At 37.8% G+C, this 14,054-nt stretch overlaps 1 long non-coding RNA gene across 1 annotated transcript in view; it reads right to left on the reverse strand.

Moving 5' to 3' along the window:
* Nucleotides 1–13,544, reverse strand: part of LOC113620718 (uncharacterized) — a 124,645-nt gene extending 111,101 nt beyond the window's left edge. The window contains exon 1 of the long non-coding RNA XR_003432889.1: nt 13,498–13,544. This is a non-coding gene — a long non-coding RNA (uncharacterized LOC113620718). The remainder of the gene's footprint in view (nt 1–13,497) is intronic.
* Between the last annotated feature and the right edge of the window lie 510 nt (nt 13,545–14,054).

Genomic DNA, 14,054 nt, shown 5'->3' on the forward strand with positions numbered 1-14,054 from the left:
GTTCATGACTAAACGCACCAACATAGGTCAGGGGACCAAATTTGCCTAAAGCAACTCATCTCCTGGTTTTATCATCATAAATTAATTTTGGACCATTTAACACATGCACAAAACTGTACTATTTCTAGAAATATATGAAATGGGAATATGGTAGCCCATCCCAGCTAATCAGCCCCTTCTTCCTGGCTCTGGAGGTTTTAAAAACAATGATTCATAAAATATTTCCCAGGCAACCATCCATCCAGTCTTCCCACAAGTCTGAATTTGTCAGCCTGTCTTAATTTTAATCTAAGAAATTAAATCTCCATTTTAGTTTTATTAACGCTTTTACTGGTTTGCTGTTTTTAAAAGAAAACATGTAAATTATGAGGAAGATAAGCAAGAAATGAAAAGCCTTAAATATAATGGCAATAATTTTTAGTAAATGACCATTAATAAAGGTTCCCAGAAATTAATCAGCACAGATAGGCGTGGCAATCACTTGTGAAGGAAGTCTTCACAGAAATGCTTAGGGTTCTAGGAAATACTGAGTCTCATACACTGCTGACAGCAGTACAGCCTTTCCACAGGATACTTTTTCAATATGAATTAAGAGGCTTAAAGGGGTTTTAATTTTTGAAGTAATAATTCCATTTCTTGGAATCTATTTTAAAGAAATCAGGGATTTACATATCGTTACAGTGCTATGTATTATGGCAAATATTCTAAATAACCTCTAAAATAGGGAAAAATTAGATGAATTATTGGTAGATTGGTAGGATACTACATAACCACTCAAAATTACATTAAAATATTCTTATGTACAATGACATAAGAATATGCTTTCTGTATAGTGAAAGATGAAAAGAATCAGGTTACAAAAGATATGTATGGTTGATTCCAATTTAGATATATGTTATATAAAAGAGATCGGAAGAAAATTCACCAAAATAGTTTTCTCTGGCTAGTGCGATTACAGATGGTCTTCACATTCTGGATTTTCCAAAATTTTCTATAATAAACTAAGTTCTGGGGGGGGGGGGAAGCTATTTTTTGTAAATGTTTGTGCAGTAAAATGTCAATCCTTGTGATTGGCTAAGAGCAAGCCTATTTCCACCCAGACCACTGTCAGAAAAGGAGTGATGTTTAGAGTTATGGAACATACTGAATGCATCTATGGAAAGGATATAAAAGACATGCTTCATGCTTTACCTAAAAGATGTTCCATCTTCATCTCTTTTCCCACCCAAGCCTTACAACATTCTCTATAAAGACCCACCACTTCTTGGGGCAAACAATAAAGCTAGAAAAACACATTGAGGGTCTACCATAGGCCAGGTAATTCCACATACATTGTCTTATTTGATCCTCACAGAAACCTGTAACATTGACTTTGAATACATCTAAGCAGCCTACCCCAAGTTATAGGTATATTAAGTATCAATATTAGAGCCAAGATCTGAAGCCCAGGCCACCGACTCCAAGTCAAGAGCTTATCACAATTGCCTCCTTGATGCGCACCTGCACATCTCAAATATACACATGGTCCAAAAAGTGTCCATGTTATTTCAATTACTTATCAGCTTACAGAAATGAGACATTTGTATGTTGCACTAATTTGTTAAGTATATGATTATTGATGTATTATATATATTGGCTACTTGTCTTTTATTTAAGCTCTGCTACCCACTATCATCAATACCAAAAACAAGTTTCATTACAGTTACCAAAGGGGAAAGGTGGTGGGGGGAGGGATAAAATGGGAGTTTGGGATTGACATGTACACACTACTATATTTAAAATAGATAACCAACAAGGATACTGTATAGCACAGGGAACCCTGCTCCATATTCTGTAACAACCTAAATGGGAAAAGAATTTGAAAAAGAATAGATACATGTATATGTATAACTGAATCACTTTGCTGTACACCTGAAAATAACACAACATGGTTAATCAACGATACTCCAATATAAAATAAAAATTAAAACCAAACAAAACAAAAACAAATTTCAAACAGTTTCATGCAGAACATGGTTCTTCTCAAACAACAAGCCTTCCCTAACATTTTTAAAGGATTTGTTTTTAAAAAAACGAGTCACAGATTGTGTATTTAAGTTTGTCTTTCCAGATTCACTTCTTTAAATCACTTCCCAAGTCACTAGAGATATGTGTTTATCTCTCCTGGCAATCCCTTTGTACTTACCATCCCTCCCTTGGCCCCATGCTTCCTGCCACACCGAAGAAGTCAATCTCACTCATGTCCATTAATCCTAGACTAAAACCAATTCCAAATTTTGGTTCAGCATTCACCAACTGAAGATAGTTTTCTAAGACTGGCCCAGTTCTGCTTTGACCATTTACTCTGTTTCTCCTATTAGTGATGTATTTTATATGGCCTAAATTATTTCATACTTCTCCACATATCATTTTGTGTTTTTTCTCCTTGACTTTATTTCTACCTATTTACATTCTATGTTTCTCAGGAATCATGACTTCTTTTTTCTCTTATATCACCCCAGATGTTTTGTTAAGTGCTGTGTACATTTCTTTATTCATTAGGTACATAAGGGATGTCCAACAAATGCTTGTTCATCAACTGTGTTCAGCTTACTCCTATTCACCTACAAACACAGATTCTCAAGAAAATCAGTAAAATGGAAAATGAATAGATGAAGAACAGGACACCACACTTTGAATTAGCATATAAGCCTATGCTCTCCTTTGCTTTACTAGTTTCTCTTAGGCTGGGGAAGAGAAGTTTGGTATGTCTCCCAGCATTTTTAGGAATTTCAGGATTGATGGCCAATTTCAGGGTTTGCCATTGTGATTGAATCTCAATGGAAATATTATGAAAGTTCAACGAATTACATTAGTTTGGTCTTTTATGTGAAAAAACTTAGTAATGTGCTAAAATATCACCATGTATTAATTTGCCCCTATAGCTGTTGAAAGTTTCATATTAAAAAAAAAAAACTGGGGACTTCCCTGGTGGCACAGTGGTTAAGAATCCACCTGCCAGTGCAGGGGACACGGGTTCGATCCCTGGTCTGGGAAGATCCCACATGCCACGGAGCAACTAAGCCCATGTACTACAACTACTGAACCTGTGCTCTAGAGCCCACGAGCCACAACTACTGAGCCCACATGCTAAAACTACTGAAGCCCGTGTGCCTAGAGCCCATTTTCCACAAGAGAAGCCCGCTCACCACAACGAAGAGTAGCCCCTGCTCACTGCAACTAGAGAAAGCCCGCATGCAGCAGTGAAGACCCAATGCAGCCTAAATAAATTAATTAATTAAAATATTTTAAGAAGCTGATCTGATTTAAAAGCTTTTATATATGATAATTTCTACTAACTAAATGTGTGACCTTAAATCGTTTAACCACTTGACTAGCAATTTCTTCATCTACACAGTAGGAATAATAATACACTGCTCACCTCACCTGGATGGTTGTAAGGGTTCTATGAGATGATGTATGTGAAAGCACATTATAAACTCAGGTGAAATATACAAATAGGAACTTATTTTTTTAATGCAGAGCTCCCCATATGCTCTTTCAGTTGTGATTTTTAATATCTCTAATTATTTGCAAGGCTGATGGATATGTTCCCTGTTAATGAGTGACAATACCTTCTTGTCTTCATTGGGACCATTTCCATCTCCTTGCTTCCTGCTGGCTTTATTGAATGATAATCACCATATATCACATGCTCTTTAAAAACAGACCTATTTTAGTCACTGGTATCACAGTCTGATCCTTTTGTTCCTTGAGCACACTGTCCCTTCAGGTACAGTAAAAGAGCTGAATTCAATTAAAATCCTTGCACAGTCTTAAGCGGACAGATAAAGTCCATTCTAACTATGCGAAATAAACTATGTTCCTTAAATAAGTTTTCATTCATTTTTACCACACTCTATCAGTTTCTCTATCAAAACTTTGCTTTTTTAATTGGTTCTGGCAAAATTCCAGATATGCACTCTTCCAAATGTTTAGCTATTTGGCATTACAACTCCCAAAATATCCCTAAGTAGTTAGAGGAAATGTAGGGGAAAAGAAGGTATGAAAAACATTACAGGTGATACAGTGGCTTGAACATGTGTTTCCAGCTGCCTCTCTCCTATAATCTCATTGAAATGACCCAGGAAATAAAAATACATCTACGTGAGCAAACCTACATCAGCAGTGGGAACTGGGGCAAAGGGACAAACATTTACTAGCAACATCGAAGACAATCTGAGCTGGAGAAGGGACCCTTGTGTCCAGAGGGGTCATAAGTACAGGCAACCCCGGCAGACACTCAATACTAATCCCTCCTGTGGAGGGACTAAGACTAGAAAAGTCAGGGGTATTCTAGAAAACCACCACAGAGACTCTGAGAAAAGCACCAGTCCCCGAGAGTATACAGAGAGGCTTGCTCTTGACACAGACGTATGCATTTTTTAACCCAAATATATCAGCTATACCCATTACTCTGGATATTTTCTCATATCAGAACATATAGATCTACTGCACTATTTCTAATGTTTCAGTCACACTGTTGTATAGCTCCATCACATCTGTGTATATTGCTGAAAGAATAGTTAACTAAATTCCAAAAAGTAAATTGCTAATCTAAAGGTGTGCGAATTTCATTTTGATTAATACCGCCAAATTGCCTTCCTTAAAGTGTCAAAGCCACCTATTTCCCACCACCAAAGTATAAGTGTCAGTATCTACAAATTCTTACCAATTACCATATTTCAATTTTTTAGTTTTAATGTTATCTCCTTATTACAGTCTTTTAAAAAATAAAATTTTTTTTACCACTCTAGAGGGCAAAAGGTGACATTTCATGTTCTTTTAATTTTCGTTTCTTGGATGACTCATGAGGTTTAGCATATTTTCACACTTTTGTAAACCACTGTATTTCTTCCTCCATGAAATTTCTTCTTTCCTTTTTCTTATTCTTCACTTGGGTTGTTCTTTTTGCTTATTTGTTTGTTCGCTTTTGCTTTATAAGCAAGAGAGTAGTTGAGAGAACAGAAGCTGGAGCCAGCCTAGCTGGATTCAAATCCCATCTCCACCCCTTAGTAGATACATGACGTTGGAGAAGTTAATTAACCTCTCTGTACTTGTTTCCTCACCAATAAAATGACGATGACGCTAGAACCTACCCCGTAGGGTTGTTGTGGAATTTTAAATGGCTTAAAATTAAAAAGCACTTAGAACAATGCCAGGCACAAAGAGAAATGCCTGATAAATGTTAGCAATTCATAGGAGCTCACTGACCAGGATGGACAGAAATCATTTATCTGCAGTGATTATTTTCTTCCACTCTTTAATTTTTCATTTTGTTTTGTTTTAATCTGTCTTAAAGCATACTAAAGTTTTTTATACAGTGAAATCTGTCAATCTTTTCCTTATAGAAAAAGATTATTTTTTATCGAAGTATACTTGATTTACAATGTTGCATTAATTTCTGCTGAACCGCAAAGTGATTCAGTTATATAGATATATAGGTATAGATATAGATATATTCTTTTCCACTATGGTTTATCACAGGATATTGAATATAGTTCCCTGTACCATACAGTAGGACCTTGTTGTTTATCCATTCCATATATAATAGTTTACATCTGCTAACCCCAAACTCCCATTCCATCCTGCCCTCCTCACCCTTGGAAACCACATGTCTGTTCTCTATGTCTGTGAGTCTGTTAGAAAAAGATTCTAATATCATGTGCAGAAAGGTAATTCTCACTGCAGGATTTTTTTTTTTTTCATTTATTTGGCTGCTCCGGGTCTTAGTTGCGGCACATGGGATCTTCATTGCCACTTGCGGGATCTTTTTTAATGGCGGCATGCGGGTTCCTTTAGTTGCAGCACACGGGCTCTTAGTTGCAGTGTTCAGGATCTGGTTCCCTGACCAGGGATCGAATCCGGGCGCCGTGCATTGAGAGTGCAGAGTCTTAACCACTGGACCACCAGGGAAGTCCCTCACTCCAGGATTTTAAAAGACTTCTTTCACATGTCCTTCCAATGATTTTATAATTTTATTTATTTATTTATTTATTTGCGGTACGCGGGCCTCTCACTGTTGTGGCCTCTCCCGTTGCGGAGCACAGGCTCCGGACGCGCAGGCTCAGCGGCCATGGCTCACGGGCCTAGCCGCTCCCCAGCACGTGGGATCTTCCCAGACCAGGGCAGAACCCACATCCCCTGCATCAGCAGGCAGACTCTCAACCACTGCGCCATCAGGGAAGCCCTATAATTTTTTTTTTTTTTTTTTTTTTGACATTGGGCTCTTTAATCAAATTGAAACTTAGTTTTATAAGTTGGGTAAGATAAGACAAACTTTACTCTTTTCCTCATGGATAGCCAATTGTCCTGCTCCCCCTCTTACTCATTAATTTGAAATACTCAAAACATCAAAGTTCCAATTGGAATTGCATTGTTTCCATATCACCTTGGAGAGGATTGGTAATTTTACAATATAAGTTGTCCTACCTTAGGACATGGTCATTTCTCTCGTTATTCCAGTCTTGCCTTGTGTCCTCAGTTAAAGTTTTGTTGGGTTTCTTTTTATAAATCTTACCCATTTCTTGCTCATTATATTCTTAAGCACTTCTTTAATTTACCAGTTGAGTTTACTAATGTGATGAATTACATTAATATATTTCCTGACGTTGAATCATCCTAATTGATTATAGGGTTTCATTCGATGATTTCTTATGAAATATGCCAAACATACTAGACAGTATTACATATATTTAATTTATATTATATCTTATATTTAATAGATAGTTAATATAGTATATATTAAACACCTGTGTATTATTTGCCATTGGTCTTTATCAAATCTGAACATTTTGCTACACTTATATAATTGGAGGGGGGAAAGGAAATTCATCAGTACAGGCAAGTCCCTTATATACTTCTCCCAGATTCCATTCCCCTTGCTCCCTACTCAGATATAGCCATTACCCTTAATTAAAAGTTTATCGGGGCTTCCCTGGTGGCGCAGTGGGTGAGAGTCCGCCTGCCGATGCAGGGGACGCGGGTTCGTGCCCCGGTCTGGGAAGATCCCACATGCCGCGGAGCGGCTGGGCCCATGAGCCATGGCTGCTGAGCCTGCGCGTCCGGAGCCTGTGCTCTGCAACGGGAGAGGCCACAACAGTGAGAGGCCCGCGTACCGCAAAAAAAAAAAAAAAAAAAAGTTTATCGTTACCATGGACATGTTTATAATATTAAATTTGAAGAAATCATCAGTAATATGGAGCACTATGCAGTAGTTTTCAACCTGTATATAAATTGCATGATACTGTATTATCACTCTGCAGCTTGGTTTTGCTTTGTTTTTTGACTTAAAAAAATCTTATATTTATAATTACTGATGTCTATAGTTCTAGTTTACTTATTTTGATGGAGGTATGGTATTCCAGCTTATGAATATATTATACTTCCATTTGTTCATTCTTCTACCAAGAGACATTTAGGATGTGCCAGTGTTTTCCTATTATACGCGGTGCTATGATGAAAACTCTTGTGCACATACATAGATTTTCCTTAAAGCTGCACTACCCACTACATTAGCCACTTCTCTAAACAGCTGGTTCATATCTTTGCCCATTTTTCTATTAGATTTGCTTGTCTTTTTCTTTTTTATTTGTAGGGGTACTTTATATATTTAGAATATAAATCTTATATTAGTTGTATGTGATATAAATATTTTCTCCCATTCTGAACTTTTCTTTCAACTTTGATTATGGTGTCTTTGTTAAGCAAAGGTTTTTTATTTTATCAATCTTTGCCTTTATGGTGTATGCTTTTGATTGTCTTAGTCAACAGATCCTTCCCTGTCCCAAGATCAAAAACATATTTCTTACATTTTCTCCTAAAATGTCCTAAAATGTTAAAGGCTTTTCATATTTAGGTCTTTTTTAAAAATTTTTATTTATTTATTTATTTATTTATTTATTTATTTATTGGCTACGTTGGGTCTTCGTTGTTCCGTGTGGGCTTTCTCTAGTTGCGGCGAGCAGGGGCCACTCTTCATTGCCGTGCGCGGGCTTCTCATTGCGGTGGCTTCTCTTGATGCGGAGCACAGGCTCCAGGTGCGTGGGCTTCAGTAGTTGCGGCACGTGGACTCAGTAATGTGGCTCACAAGCTCTAGAGCACAGGCTTAGCAGTTGTGGCACGCGGACTTAGTTGCTCCGCGGCATGTGGGATCTTCCCGGACCAGGGCTCGCACCCGTGTGCCCTGCATTGGCAGGCAGACTCCTAACCACTGCACCACCAGGGAAGTCCCATATTTAGGTCTTTAATCCCCCTGCAATTAACACTGTAGTGTACAGTGTGACAGTTTTCTTTTCTGTGTGGATAGCCATCCATTCCATGACAATATTTTGAATAGTTTGTCCTGTTCCCAATTATTTGTAACGTCATATGCTATATCTCTAAACATATATGGCTCTTTTCTAGGCTTTCTATTCTGTTACATATATGTATAGTGGGCCCTCTATACTGTGAGTTCCATATGCAGGTATTAAACCAACCACAAATTGAAAATATTTGGGAAAAAAAATTCCAGAACATTTCAAAAGCAAAATTTGAATTTGTCGTGCACCAGCAACTATTTACATAGCATTTACATTGTATTAGGTATTATAAGTAATCTAGAGATGATTTAAAGTATACAGGAGGATGTGCATACATGCATACATTATATGCAAATACTATGCCATTTTATATAAGGGACTTGAGCATCTGTGAATTTTGGTATTGGGGAGGTCCTTGAACCTATCTCCCATGGATACTGAGGGATGACTGTATTTCTATATCTTTGCATAAATATGATATTATTTTAGTTACCTTAGGTTTATAGTAAGCAAGTCCCTCAAATTATTCTTCAAAATTGGCTTAACTTTTGTTCTTTCTAATGAATTTTCGTATCACTTTGACAAGTTCCACAGAAAACACTGAATTTGTAGATTGATTTGGAGAAAATGACATAATTATAATATTCAATCTTCCTTCCCTCAAAATTGGTATATAGTTCTATTTATTCAGATCTTCTTTAATGTGATTCAGTGATGTTCTATTTTCTCCATAAAGTATCACAGATACTTTGTTAGATTTATTCAAAGATATCTTATTGTTCTGTTACTATTATGAATTATATATTTTTCTACTAATTTTCTAAACAATAATTATCAATATAAGAATGCTATTGTGTCTTACAAACCTGCTGAATTTTTAGATGGTCTCTATAGACAATCATATCCTTTACAAATAAGAGAAAGTTTTTATTTTCCTCTTCTATATATTAATTCTCTTCCTTCTCTTATTGCATTTGCTATACAATACAACATTGAATAGAAGTGGTGCTAGAAGCCTCTTAGTCTGGCTCTTAACTGGCTCTTAACTTGAACAAGAATGCCTCCAAACTTTCACCTCTAAAGTATGATGTAAACCATTGTCAGGCTTTTAAAGTTTCCCTTCTATTCATAGTTTTCTAAGAGTCTGTATATGTGAGTGGGTGAGTGTGTAAAAGAGTTCTGAATTTTATATGCTCTTTCAGCACCTACTGAGATGATCATATGGTAATCAGGAAGACAGGAATAACAGGGAGACTTATTACCCTATACCCTTTTGTACTTGTTGAATTTTTACCAGGACTTCCATTTCCAGTAATAGAGTGGGCTAAATAATTGGAACAACCCTCCAACTGAAAATACTAGATAAAATACTAGTAAAATCTTAAAAGCATCAAAGGAATGTTAAGAGGAAATTATTAAGCCTAACTCTTGGTGAATGTAGGAACCCAGAAGTGAATAGGACCCTGAGGGCATTTGCCAAACCTCACCAATCTCAGCCTTGGTTTCCGTGGCCTCAGGAAATGTGGAAGAACAGAAGCCAAAGCCCAGAGCCTACCTGGGGAATTAAATAGGACACTCAGATCCCCGAGGACTGGTAAAAGGATGAACCTTTGGTATAAGAATAAATCCCACAACTCCTGCCCCAGAGAAAGCAAGAATAAAGGAAAGGAATTCCCCTGATGAGTTGTAATAACAGATAGCCCTCATGAGGATTTACAAATTCACACAACCTGAATGATCCAAGAAAAAGTCAAGAACTGATAGTGGTCCCAGGCACAGCCAAGGCAAACATAAATCCCCACTGGAAGAACCCACCATCGTCCAGGGCCTCAAAGAATGCTCACAAATAATTTTCTAAAGAAAATGAGTAGCTCATAGTCATTTAGGAGACAAAGCACTAAAGCAAAAACCAGCAGAAATAACAGAAACAGAGCTGCAAAACCTCTGATACTGGAATTATCAGACACAGATTACAAAATGACTATGATTACTCTATTAAATAAAAGTCAAGGGACTTCCCTGGTGGCGCAGTGGTTAAGAATCCACCTGCCAATGCAGGGTACACGGGTTTGAGCCCTGGTCCGGGAAGATCCCACATGCCGCAGAACAATTAGGCCCATGTGCCACAACTACTGAGCCTGCACTATAGAGCCCGCGAGCCACAACTACTGAGCCCGTGTGCTGCAACTACTGAAGCCCAGGCGCCTAGAGCCCGTGCTCCACAACAAGAGAAGCCACCACAATGAGAAGCCCACACACGGCAACAAAGAGTAGCCCCCGATCGCTGCAACTAGGAAAAGCCCATGCACAGCAACAAAGGCCCAATGCAGCCAAAAATAAATAAATAAATAAATAATTTTAAAAAGTCAAGCTTGAAAATAAATCCAGATAATAAGAAACCATATAGAATAACCAAGCAGATTTTTTAAAAGAATCAAATAGAACCTCAAAAACTGACAACTATAATAACTGTAATTAAAAACTAAATGGATGGTTTTAACAGCTTGTTAGGCATACCTAAAGAAAGAATTGTTGAAAACAGAAGTAGAGTCATGAATGTAGGAAACAAACTTATGGTTACCAGGAGATTGGGGGGGAGGGGAGGGATAAACTGGGAGATTGGGACTGACATATACACACTAATATGTATAAAATAGATAACTAATAAGAACCCGCTGTATAGCACAGAGAACTCTACTCAATACTCTGTAATGGCCTGTATGGGAAAAGAATCTAAAAAACAATCAAAAAGAATGGATATATGTATAACTGACTCACTTTGCTGTATACCTGAAATTAACACAACATTGTAAATCAACTATACTCCAATAAAAACTTTTAAAAAGGGGACTTCCCTGGTGGCGCAGTGGTTAAGAATCCGCCTGCCAATGCAGGGGACACAGGTTTGAGCCCTGGTCCAGGAAGATCCCACATGCCGAGGAGCAACTAAGCCTGTGCACCACAACTACTGAAGCCTGCGCGCCTAGAGCCGCTGCTTTGCAACAAGAGAAGCCACCGCAATGAGAAGCTCATGCACCACAATGAAGAGTAGCTCCTGCTCGCCGCAACTAGAGAAAGCCTCCACGCAGCAACGAAGACCCAACGCAGCCAAAAATAAACTAAAAAAATAAAATACCCAGGCCAAAAAGAAAAAGAAAGAAAGAATTGTTGAAATGGAGGATAGACCAGAATAACTTGTTTAGAAAGAAGCACAAAGAGGCAAAGAGATGTAACACATGAAAGAAAGATTAAAAGACATGGAAGATAGTGAGAAAGTAACATGCCTCTAATCAGAGTTCCAGAAGGAAAAAAGAGTGAGAATGAAACAATATCTGATGAGATAAGACCTGAGAATTTTCCCAAGTGAATGATCCTAACCACAAATTCAAGAAGTCCAAATGAATTCCAAGAGGGGTAAATTTTGAACTTTTTGAATTTATTCCATATTTGAAAAAATTTTTAATTTAAATCGTTTTTTGCAAAAGAAGCCAGTTTGGGAAGAGAGGGGCAAGAGACAGTCGAAAAAGAAGGTTGCATATTATATAAGCTACTTTGTTTAAATTTACTTTTGTGAGTTAACTTGTACATCAGAAAGTACACTGAAAATATATGAAAAAAATCAATTTACTTATTTAATATTTTAATATATGAAAAATGTTTATCCAAATTTCCCTTAAATCTAGAAGTCAAACATTATTGACGCACGTATTATGTAATGTTCTCATGTTTTAAAAAAAAGTATTGGCTAAGGAATCTAGCCTAGCCCACTGAGTACTTTTTTAACTGGAACTTTGGTTCAATCACAGAAACGTAAATTGAATCAGGAACCTGAACTAAAATGAACCCTGAATCAAAAACCCAAAATGAACTATACTAATCTGCAGGAACACAAAGGGAACCAAAGCCAAATATGGTAATAATTGTTTACAGAACCAAAATTCTCTAAGAAAATCATTTGCCTGTGCCAGTTTTTCTTCTTTCTGATGTATTATATTTTTAATACTTTTAGAAAAATATTATCTAACAAGATAATGTGTCCTTAAGAAGAACAAGTTGGATATTAAATAAAATGGTCATTCCTCTCTCCTCTTCAGACACCCTTAGCCAACCCAGTCTGAGCAACAAGCTGAAAATCAAGCATTAAAGGGAACCAGGCCTTAAAGGGAATGAGGCCTTAAATGGAACCAGGCCTTAAAGGGAACTCCAGGGAAGCCAGGAAAAACAGTGAGAAAAACCAAGAGAGAAGCTACAAGTCCCTGGCCCTGTTCTGAGGTGGAAAAGGCCTTGACGGAGGAAAAGAATGAGAAAGCTAATCTCTATTTTGCTTTTTTTAAAAAACTCTCTCTCCCCTCCTCCTGATCTTTTCCCCCTTTCCTGTCTCTTTTTAACAGATCATCTCTTTTTCCTACATTTCTTTTGCTTATTTCCATATCTTTGTCTTCTATATCTTCTGCTATTATCTCTCCTATTTGTCTTCTTTCATCCCTTTTATCCCCATTTCTTTCCCTTCTCCTTCTCTACTACTTCCCCACCCCCACCCCCACCCCCCGCCCCGTCCCGGACCCTATTATTCTGTTCTCCAATATTTCCCTTCCTCCATCTTTTTTTTTTCAATTATCTGATCTCATTCCCCACCAAAAGTAGAGGATGTTTATAATCTTATGAAACAGATTTGACAATATTTACTTATTTGCTTTATGCAACATGATGCTATACTTTGTTCATAATATTTGGAGGGAAATGTTATTTATCCACTTATCAGGCCATTTTGTTAAATGCTACTTCCATTTTTGCACCACTCGATAATTTGCAAAGCACTTTTTAGTGCACATTAGTAACCAATTCAAAGTTGGTGGGAGATTTTAAGGTAACCCTGATAATTTTCACTGTGACAGTCAGCCTTCAAGATTTTTCCCAATGATTTTTTTTTTTTTTTTTTGCGGTATGCAGGCCTCTCACTGTTGTGGCCTCTTCCGTTGCGGAGCACAGGCTCTGGACATGCAGGCTCAGCGGCCATGGCTCACAGGCCCAACCGCTCTGCGGCATGTGGTATCTTCCTGGACCAGGGCACGAACCCGTGTCCCCTGCATCGGCAGGCGGACTCTCAACCACTGCGCCACCAGGGAAACCCAAGATTTTTCCCAATGATTCTTACCTTCTGGTATCTATGCTCTTCTCTACTCTCTTGACATGCTATGTAAGAATTGGTTTATGTGACTCGTTGAACATGGTGGAAGTGATGGTGTGTGACTTCTGAGGTTAGGTCATGGAAAAACATAGCAACTTCCACATTGCTTACTTGAATCACTTGTTCTGGAGGAAGTCAACTACCATGTTGTAAACACACTCAAGCAACCCTACAGAGCAGTACACATCTTGAGGAACTGAGGTCTCCTGTCAACCAGCACATATTTGCCTGCCATGTAAGTGTGCCATCTTGGAAGCAGATCCTCCAGCCCCTGTTAAGCCTTCAGGTGATTGTGGCCCTGGTCAACATCTTGACTGCAACCTCATGAAACCACCCCTCCAGCCAAAACATCCAGCTAAGCCGCTCCCTAATTCCTCACAGAAACCATGAGAGATAAATGCTTATTATTGTTTTAAACCACTAAATTTTGTGGTAATTTGTTATGCAGAAATAGATAACTAAAATGATTACAGTACTGTTTTGGACACAAAACCAAAACAATTTGTGCATAGATAAACACCTGA

The sequence above is a fragment of the Aethalodelphis obliquidens genome, unplaced genomic scaffold (genome assembly GCF_003676395.1).
Source record: "Aethalodelphis obliquidens isolate GAN/ISIS:26980383/991018 unplaced genomic scaffold, ASM367639v1 scaffold8, whole genome shotgun sequence".
Lineage (NCBI taxonomy): Eukaryota > Metazoa > Chordata > Mammalia > Artiodactyla > Delphinidae > Aethalodelphis > Aethalodelphis obliquidens.